The sequence below is a fragment of the Rhagoletis zephyria genome, unplaced genomic scaffold (genome assembly GCF_001687245.7).
Source record: "Rhagoletis zephyria isolate East Lansing unplaced genomic scaffold, Rhagoletis_zephyria_1.1 Rzeph_scaffold_12558, whole genome shotgun sequence".
Taxonomy (NCBI): Eukaryota; Metazoa; Arthropoda; class Insecta; order Diptera; family Tephritidae; genus Rhagoletis; species Rhagoletis zephyria.
In genome coordinates, this window is record NW_016169632.1 from 1 (window position 1) to 9203 (window position 9203).

The 9203-nt window shown below is 35.1% G+C and overlaps 1 long non-coding RNA gene across 1 annotated transcript; it reads right to left on the minus strand.

The window, feature by feature from the left end:
- Positions 1-3365: 3365 nt before the first annotated feature.
- On the minus strand, positions 3366-7646 carry LOC108377698 (uncharacterized). The gene is made up of 2 exons (XR_001849354.1): positions 7354-7646; positions 3366-3586 (listed from the first exon to the last, which is right to left on the minus strand). It is a non-coding gene; the product is annotated as an uncharacterized LOC108377698 (long non-coding RNA).
- Between the last annotated feature and the right edge of the window lie 1557 nt (positions 7647-9203).

A 9203-nucleotide genomic window follows, 5' to 3' on the forward strand; every position in this document is an offset into this window, starting at 1 on the left:
CAGAAAATCTTCAATGCCAGATACTCAAGAAAGTAATGTTGAAACGAATGTCGATGAGCCCATTTTGTTACAGTGACATAGATAACGTTCTACATTCTCGATTTCTTCTATATCGACCCATTGCGCAGAAGTTAGCTACGCTTACACGCAGGCTCCGCAGGCTATCTTCTTTTGGACGTAAATAGATCACGTCTTACGTTTCGATATGGAGGCTATGCTCAAATTTTGTAGTTGTAATTTTTAGATCTTTACGGAAACGCTTATTGCACGAGAACTAATGAAGCGATTTGAAAGAAAAGTCTGACGTTTCAAAGATATAATTCCAAACCTATCGACAGGTTAATTTTTGTAAGTGACCAATTCGGCGTCTGTCGTAGAAACGACGGTAAATATTGGGTTATTTTGGGGTCAATTTTGAGCCTTTAAAGTACTCTAGCAACTTACGACAGAATTTTAGGATCAGGCTTCGAAAATGTTCTTTAATGACAGCTTGGAGCGCACATACCAGCGCTACCCCCGACACGATATTAAATCTTGTTTGTAGATTTCAATGCCAGGGGGAGACAAGAAAGGGAAATATTACTAAAGGTCCGCGGGATGAGGACTGCTTTGAAAGCCGCCTTCGACTCCACGTAGTGAGTGGCCTATTTGGTATCCCCTCCAAACAAAGAATTGGGAAAGATCTCTTAGAGCCGTTCGGTGCCATATGAGGTTTCAGATAGTTGACTATCTATCGGATGACTTCTTCGTCTAATGCTGGATAAGATCGGCCTTTTCCAAGTTGGTTACGAACGCAAAGCATATGAATCGTTTTCTATTTACATAATATATACGAGAAATATGTATGTACCTTTACATTTCAGATAACGTTTTTAAAACGATAAAATTTACGATCGATCACTACTAATTTAAAGAACAAAATTATATTATTACACAGGGCAACACTGATTTTGGTGCGGCAAATGTTAAATCTGTTTTTGATAGACTTTTTTGAGCTGATTACGAATCCGTAATTATAAAGATTCCATCATGTACAGATTTTGAGAAAATCGTGGTCAAAGTGTCAAAAAATCGGGTTTTTTTCAATATTTGAGAAGCTCGAGCAAAGAGTAAAAATGTGGTAGAGCCTTCCACTTAGGCTTAACTTAAAGCTAGAACCCTAGGCTACTGCCCCTGAAAATACCATCCCTGCACCTTTACTTGATGGCCATTTATAGGCATTTGTTGAACAATAAAAAAAATGCTGGCAAATTGTGCTATTGAAAAAAAAATGCTGCCAAAATCAGTTTTTGCTGTTCAATAAACGACTATAAGTGATCTTAGGGTCAAGACGAAGAGATGGTATTTTTAGGGATTGTAGTCGAAGCCTTAATTTAAGCTTAAGTGGAAGGTTCTATCACCTTTTGTTTAATTGCGGCAGGGACTCAAACTTCGCCAAAAGTCAAATTTTACTGCTCAATAAATGACTATAAGTGACCATAAATTCAATGTGCAGGAATGGTATTTTCAAGGATAGTAGTCGAGGGTTCTTGCTTTAATCTAAGCCTAAGTGGAAGGTTCGATCACCTTTTTACTCTTTGCTAGAACTTCTCAAATATTGCAAAAGCCCGATTTTTTGACACTTTGACCTCGATTTTCTCAAAACCTGTACGTGATGGAATCTTTATAATTACGGATTCGTAATCAGCTCAAAAAAGTCTATCAAAAACAGATTTAACATTTGCCGCACCAAAATCAGAGTTGCCCTGTGTAATAATATAATTTTGTTCTTTAAATTAGTAGTGATCGATCGTAAATTTTATCGTTTTAAAAACGTTATCTGAAATGTAAAGGTGCATGCCTGGAAAAATTAAAATTATTGAAATTTTAGTAGATCAACTCTTTTTTTTTGTAGCGAAGTTTTTCGTAATTGGAACACCGCCCGGCGAAAATTAAAAAAAAATTTTAAAACAGACGAGACAATCGATATACTAAAGGAACTATGGGTCAAATGTAGTAAAACTGCAATTTTAGTATTTCACTCTGACTTCAGAATTTTGTAAGGATTTTGAAATTTCAAATATATGATTAATTCAAAAAATTATTTTAAAAAAATCAGTACAACATAGAATAACATTATGGGTACCAAATGAAAGAGAAAATTCCGTACAAGGAAAATTTTTGTTTTTTGGTACACAAGGACGAATAGGTATTGGAAATGCCCTCTAATTAATTTTGTTTTCTTAAGCTAGTAAAGTTAGGACGACGATATTCGAGGATGTGATCGTGTGTATATTAGTCCGTAACATATAATTTTTTCAAAAATTTTCAAGGATATCCAAGAACCCACATTGTTGTTCTACATTGCAATGGAATTATTAAATAATTTTTTGAACTAATTATATTCTTTAAGTTTCAAATTTGTTTTAAAAAACCCTCCGGTCAGAGAAAAAAAGAACTAAATGCGCATTTTCACTATATTTTGCCCATAGTTTCGTGAATATATTGGTTTTTTTGTATGTCAAATTTACTGTCGCGCGGTGTAGATCACAACATCTTTTTTCATTCACCCCTTTTTAAGTTAATTTTGCGAAATGTCTGAGACCTTTGAACAAAATGCCATAACAACGCTAATCTTCGGTTAAAATAAACAACAACAAATATCCACTATTTACGCCAATACTACGTAAATAGTTTTCTCTCAAAAGCATTTGCTGTCACCTATTGTGAACGAAAAACTTTCTTAAAAAACAACTTTCATGCGCTTTATGAGTGCGTGCCGACTGAGTGACGATGACATTTGAATGGTGAGATGTGACCCTTTATACCCTTCATTAACACAAACAAATCAACAATGGTTAGTTTCTTAGCCATTCGTCACTGTTGTGAGTTTAAACCCATTTTGGCCAATAATGCCGCCGCTCCATTACCATGCACAAAACCATTACATAAATAACCATTAAGCGTCCAATTAACAATTCAATCACGTTCGGTTCATATAAAATTTCATTAATGTTGAATTCATGTTTATTTTGGTTATTTGAGTGAAGAAAACGGAGCGAGCGGATTTAGTGTCTGCTCTTTGAGTTTCAATTGCAATTGAAGACTTTTTCTTTTTTTTTTTTGTATGAAAAAAGTTCATTTACCTCGCATGAGCTTTAGTTAAAGAAGTAGCCAAAAACTTTAAATTTCAAATCAAATATACAAAGCATAACTCACCCATTACAAATACAACGGCAATGACCAATGTTGACAATTGATGTTGCTTCAACATGTTGCTTGTTGACTGCTGGGGTTGCGAAGTGTTTCTGCGACTCTCTTTGTAACTCCCTTCGTTTTTAGATGCACTGTTTTTGCTCACAAGATTGCGTGTTGGTTTTTTTTTATTATTTTGTGTAAATCCTTTATTACAACAATTTCGCGTACTTCTTTTTATCAGGTTGGTTATCTTTTATTGGTTTGTTGCGTTGTTCGGTTATTCATCAAACACTTTTTTGCCACTTATGCATTTCTGTGTGTGTGTGTATGATTTGTATTTATTTCCGGTCGTAATTTCAATGAACTTTCACAATTTCACAATTTCTTTTATGTTTCTCCGGCCACTTTTCTTTAATGAGATTATTTATAAAAAAAAATTAATGTTTGCTATTGAAATAAGTGCTTCGTTTTCTTCGCTCATAAATGGTTAATTGTGTTTTCACTAAATTAATGATCTACTGAAAGCGCACCCACAAAAAGATAAATGAAAATAAAAGAAAAAAATTTAACAATAACTAGCACTTAAAGTGTGAAATGTGTAAAAAATAAAGCATTTAATAAATTGAATAACTCGGTGTAACTAAGTAAAGGTAAATGTTTTCTGTCCTGAAACTATGGAATTTTATTGTAGCTCTTTATATAATTCAGGGATTCGCTTGGCCAGAATCTTATTTAGTCCTAAAAAGCAGAATTTATCTTTCAATCAAAATGTTTTAGGTCAGGAAATTATTGAGGTTTTTCCTCCATGATTTTCAACCTTTAAATACTGGTTTCGGCCTGGTGATTTTTAAACAATCGACAAAGAGCGCCCAGGAAGGCCATCAACGTTTGTAAACGCGGAATTGACTCAAAAAGATATTTTATTGTGATTGAAAGGCATTGGTATGGTCCAAAAAATTCGGAACCTGAAAAAATCAGACGATCGACGGGGCACTCTACAGAGAGCAACTGAAGCGATTGAAGGGAGCACTCTCGCAAAAACGGCCGAAATGGGCAACCAGAAATGAGTCTTCCACCATAAGAATGCTCGACCGCATATTGCACAAGTGGTCACACCTTATCCTCCTAATTGCCCACACCTTGCATCACCCGACTAGCATTTATTCCAGTCAATTTAAAAGGCCCTTACCGAAGTATGCTTAACTTCAGTTGAAGGTATACAAAATTGGCTTGATACTTTTTTTGTCTACAAAGCCAACAAAACTTCCCTATCAACAGTCGGACTCATTTAAGAGTCAAAAAAAGTCTCAGAGTTCTGAATTGTATCCCTTATTATGAGCTCAAAAAAGAGTCAGAAAAGAGCATATTTCCCCTCATAGAAGGCCACGCCAATATGAGTCCGAGTTAAGAGTTATATTAGAATCTGAAATATGACGCTTTCTGATTTTTAAAAAACAAATATTCTTTATAATTCTGATTATTAATAAAACCAAACCAGGGGACAAACGAAGCGACTAGACATTTTGTGAAAGTAGTGACGAACCTTTACGCCTGGCAATCGCTATATAAATATATGGATGTCCAACCTAAAAATTTACCGAGCCCCGGAGTTGTTGAATCAAATTAAGTTCAATACAAAAATGTCGAATTTAACTTCTTCATTAAAAACATAATAGCAATTATAACAATATGCGAAAAACTAGAGACTTCCTCTGCACTTAAATTGTAGGCAGGAATGGAAAATGAAATTTTTACATTGCACATTGCTCCTAAAAAAATTCCATCTCCTTTTATAAGTGTACATTTCCACAGTTCGTGATTTCCTTTTGATTCAACGAGAAGAGCCGGCAATATTTAGTAAGACATTATTTCATAGCTTGGGACCGTTACAGGGCCCATACGGTCGTGTTGCACAATTTTAGCTCCGTTAAAAATGGGAATAATCTCTTCGCGCCCTTCGAGGCAAAGAGATGCTCTGGACCAGAGTCTCATTTTCGTACGACTACTTTAACCTGCTATTGAAAATTAGATCACTTACATGCATACTTCTAAAATGAAGCACCTCGGCTCTTACACAGTGATGCTGCAATTATTTCTACAGAAAGAGTCATTGAGAGATAAATCTTATCCTCCTTCCTTAATATCTGTGAGAATGCAACATTTTTCGGTAGAAAGAAAACGTCATAAAAATCATTAGCGAGCCCTTTCCTAGATTGGAGAAGGAAGAGAAGTTTTGGTTGGTTGTATGCTTAACGAGTTAAAAACAATGCAACTCCAGGCACAAATGGAGAATTTTCACACATAAAGGCACTTGTCGCTATTGGCAGCTACAACTTCAAAATTGTAGATAACCAGGATTAATACTAGAATGGTCCAAAAAAAATTAAATTGACGGGGCAATGCGGAAATCTGGTGTTAAACAAATTACACTAGCAAAATGCCATTTTCAAAATTAAAGTTGATCGAAACCCGAATTCGTACGCTCTGAGAAAAATTGCTTTCTAAAAGTACAGTATATTTTGCTTTGCTGCCTTTATGCTTAAGTGCACATTTAAGATACCTACCCCAAAATGCGCATCTGAGACATTATTTTTAACATTTATAAGGAAAGTGCTCCGATAGATGCATTCAACATACCTGCCCATTGGCGATACCTGCCTTAAAAATTGTGCAACTAACTAGTATCAATTATCAATTAACGTTTACCTGCACTGGCCCTACAATTACCTAATTTTACAAGCTTTTATTTATTTTCCTCATATCGCAGAACAACGAAAATGGCTATCAATTTATGTAGTTATATATATAATAAGATACCATTCGAAAAAAATTTCGCTTGCATTATTTTCTACGTGATAAGTGCTTCTCCATTATTTGGTTTCATAGGGATTCGGATACCTTCCTCATTGAAGTAGTAAAGAAAATTCGCTTAAGTGCCTTTTTCGGTTAGGTGCACAAGTTTTTCGTGCAAAGAAGGATGTGCAGCTAAGCAAAATATACTAGAATTCCGACTGGTATTACAATTTTTTTCTTCGGCATTTTTTCGCATACAAAAAAAGTCTCACGCATTCGTTATACGGAAAAAATGCGCAACATCATCAGCGAAAAAAATTCTCAAAAATCAACGGTAACTTATAGACATTTAAACCTTGCACTTTTTGGTACTGAAATTGAATAAACTACAAAACTGCATACCCAAAGTGTGGTGCCATTAGATGCAAAGTGAACTATATTTCTATAAACAATTAACAAACAAATTTATTATGAAAAATAAAAAAATGCACTGTATTCTGGGTGTATGCATATATTTACAGATAGATACAAGTTTTAATATGTTTGGAAAGCGCCACGCCCCCTTTTCCAGTAGCCCCAAAATCTCTGTGCCAATTTCCAGGACACTACTACAAATATTTACAGAGATATACGCTATGAAAAATTCGATATGTATGGGTGATGCCACGCTCCCTTAATATATCGAAAGTCTGTAGAAGGTGTCAAAAATTTCAAAAAATCGGTACAGTCCTTCGTGAGATCACAACTTTCGTGCAAATTTCGAACTTTTTTAAAAATTCTAAAAAATCAAGCGTAGTTTTTAGCCATTTGAAACTTGTACTTTATTCTACTAGAATTCAATGCTCTACAAAACTGCATACTCAGAATCTTAAGTATTTTTCTTTTAATCAACATGTGTTGAAATAAAAGTGAAAAAAAATAAAAAATTTTCCATATTTCAAATTCAAAAGAATGCCATAAAATTCACTGGCACTGTTTTTCAAGTAGGTAAATGCCCTGCTAATATCTCAATTGGAATTTATGAAAACAATTAGGTTCATTGCGAGAGTGTTTATTGCATGCCAGCGAATTTTCGAAGTAAATCCAATTTTGGGCACTTGCGCGCTTGCTTGTTTTCATAACAAATATGTATGTACCACATAAATCTGAGTAAGTAACTTAATAGAACACATAGTCATTATATCATTATTTTTCATTTCTTTTAGCCTTCAAATTATCCTATGACGCCTTAGCAAATGCATGAGTGCCAAGCCAAGCCTTCAAAATTTGCAAGTGATCTTTTGCTACACACTTCCGCATATACATATGTATATACATATATGTAAATCAGTTAATTTATTAAGGTATTATTTTCCGTTATGTACAATTTGCAAATATCATTACCGCACTGCAATTATTTTCTGAGTCGAATGCACAAACCTCAACCACGATCGATTTGAACCGCACTGCTGTGAAACTCGTCTGTAACTGAAGGTAAAAGTCGGACTCTCAGCTTAATGAAGCGCCTGCCTGTTCAGTCAGCGCTTAGTGTGTGGCTCCAGCACCAAAAAAATTAAAATACATAAATGGGAAATAGGTAAGAAAGCAAAAAGATTAAATGTTCGATGCTGTTGCTGACAATCGGACTACTGCAATGGTTGTGGCTGTGACTTTAGCCGCTTACACCACCACCACCACCACCGCCAATGTTGTGGTAAGTGCCTTTGAACCACTAGCACAGCACCACCACCAGCCCACCAGCTACTTGGCAGCGGTACGCGCTACAACTTTAGCTTTTTGTACATATGCGCGCTCATACGTACTTAGATTGTGTTGTCGGCATTCAAAGCGTGTTTTATGTCGTCAACGCGTACAATTTCCATTACTTACCAGCCAAACAGCTAACCAACCAACCGAGCAAGCGACTTCGTTATGCCAGCTTATTACAGTGTACTTATTGCTGCACTCAGGCATGATTTTTTCTCATCATCAATCTGTTTGTGTTTTTTTTTTTTTTGTACCTTAACTATTGTTTATGTATTTTTGGTTGTTAAGTATTTTCTAGATTTTTTCAACTGATTCAATTATGATTTTCTTTAACATTGAGCTGTGCAGACAATACAGTTAGTTACGTTGTTGAAGTTGGTGCGTTAACATGGCAATGTTTAATTGTTAAACACATAATTAGGTACTTGAACATATGTATGTACTTATGTAAGTACATATGTAATTATACATACTACTTATTTAAATGTATGCAACTACAGTAAATTTACCCAAATTCCTGCACTGGTATGGAGAAACGAGCGGCTCGATTCCTGGTAACACATAAAATGTACTTGCGGTTTGGTTGCACGCACCACTGCTGGTAGTTTCAACTTTGAAGTAGTGAAGAACTTTGTCTACCTAAGATCCAGCAAAACACCACTATTCTTTAACATCTCTGAGTCTAAAGTATTTTTTCAAGGCAATTTCGAAATAAGTTAATAGGTAAAAAATCTTTTTAAAACAACCTTTCTAAATATGAACCAAATCGTACCATAAATATGGGTTATCCAAATATCTCGGCTCTCGCTTTTTGTTATTCCTTTTCATTTAAGTAATACATATTACAAATGTAAAGTAAATCAAATCATATACATTGGCAGGTTTTCGAAATACGTTGACCCCGTGCCACCTGCCGGCTACAACCAAATCGGACTATAAATTCGTGTTTTTCAAATATGTTCTTGTCTCGGGGGGACAGTTTTTTTATTCCAAAGTTCCTTGACCTCAAGTAACCCATTCTAGTACTTACCCACTAAATCTCAGTTCCTACCTCCCAATCATAGCACCCTAAGGTCATTGAAATAAAGCTCTCAAAATAACATTAAAATTTTGTTAAATTTTTAAACTTTTTTATTCGCTTGTATTACGGTGTATTGCACATTGTTAAGCGCATAAAATTACAACGCGCTGGCTTGGGCATGTTGTAAGCATGGATGACGACGCTCTATGAAAAGATGAACGGAAGAGAAATCAAGGGCGCCCAAGAACAAAATGGAAGGACCAAGTGCAGAAGGTTCAAAGGAGAGAGACAACTGGCGATTTTTTTTTGGTCTCGGTCCAAACCGGTTTTGGTTGGTTTTGGTGCCAAGCAAAAGCAAAATCATTAAATGCAAAAAGTGGAAACTTCCTATGGGAAATATACTTTCTACTTGTTTTTTTTTATGGTTTTTGGTGTTATACTACTTAGTTTTAGGTTAATATCTTAA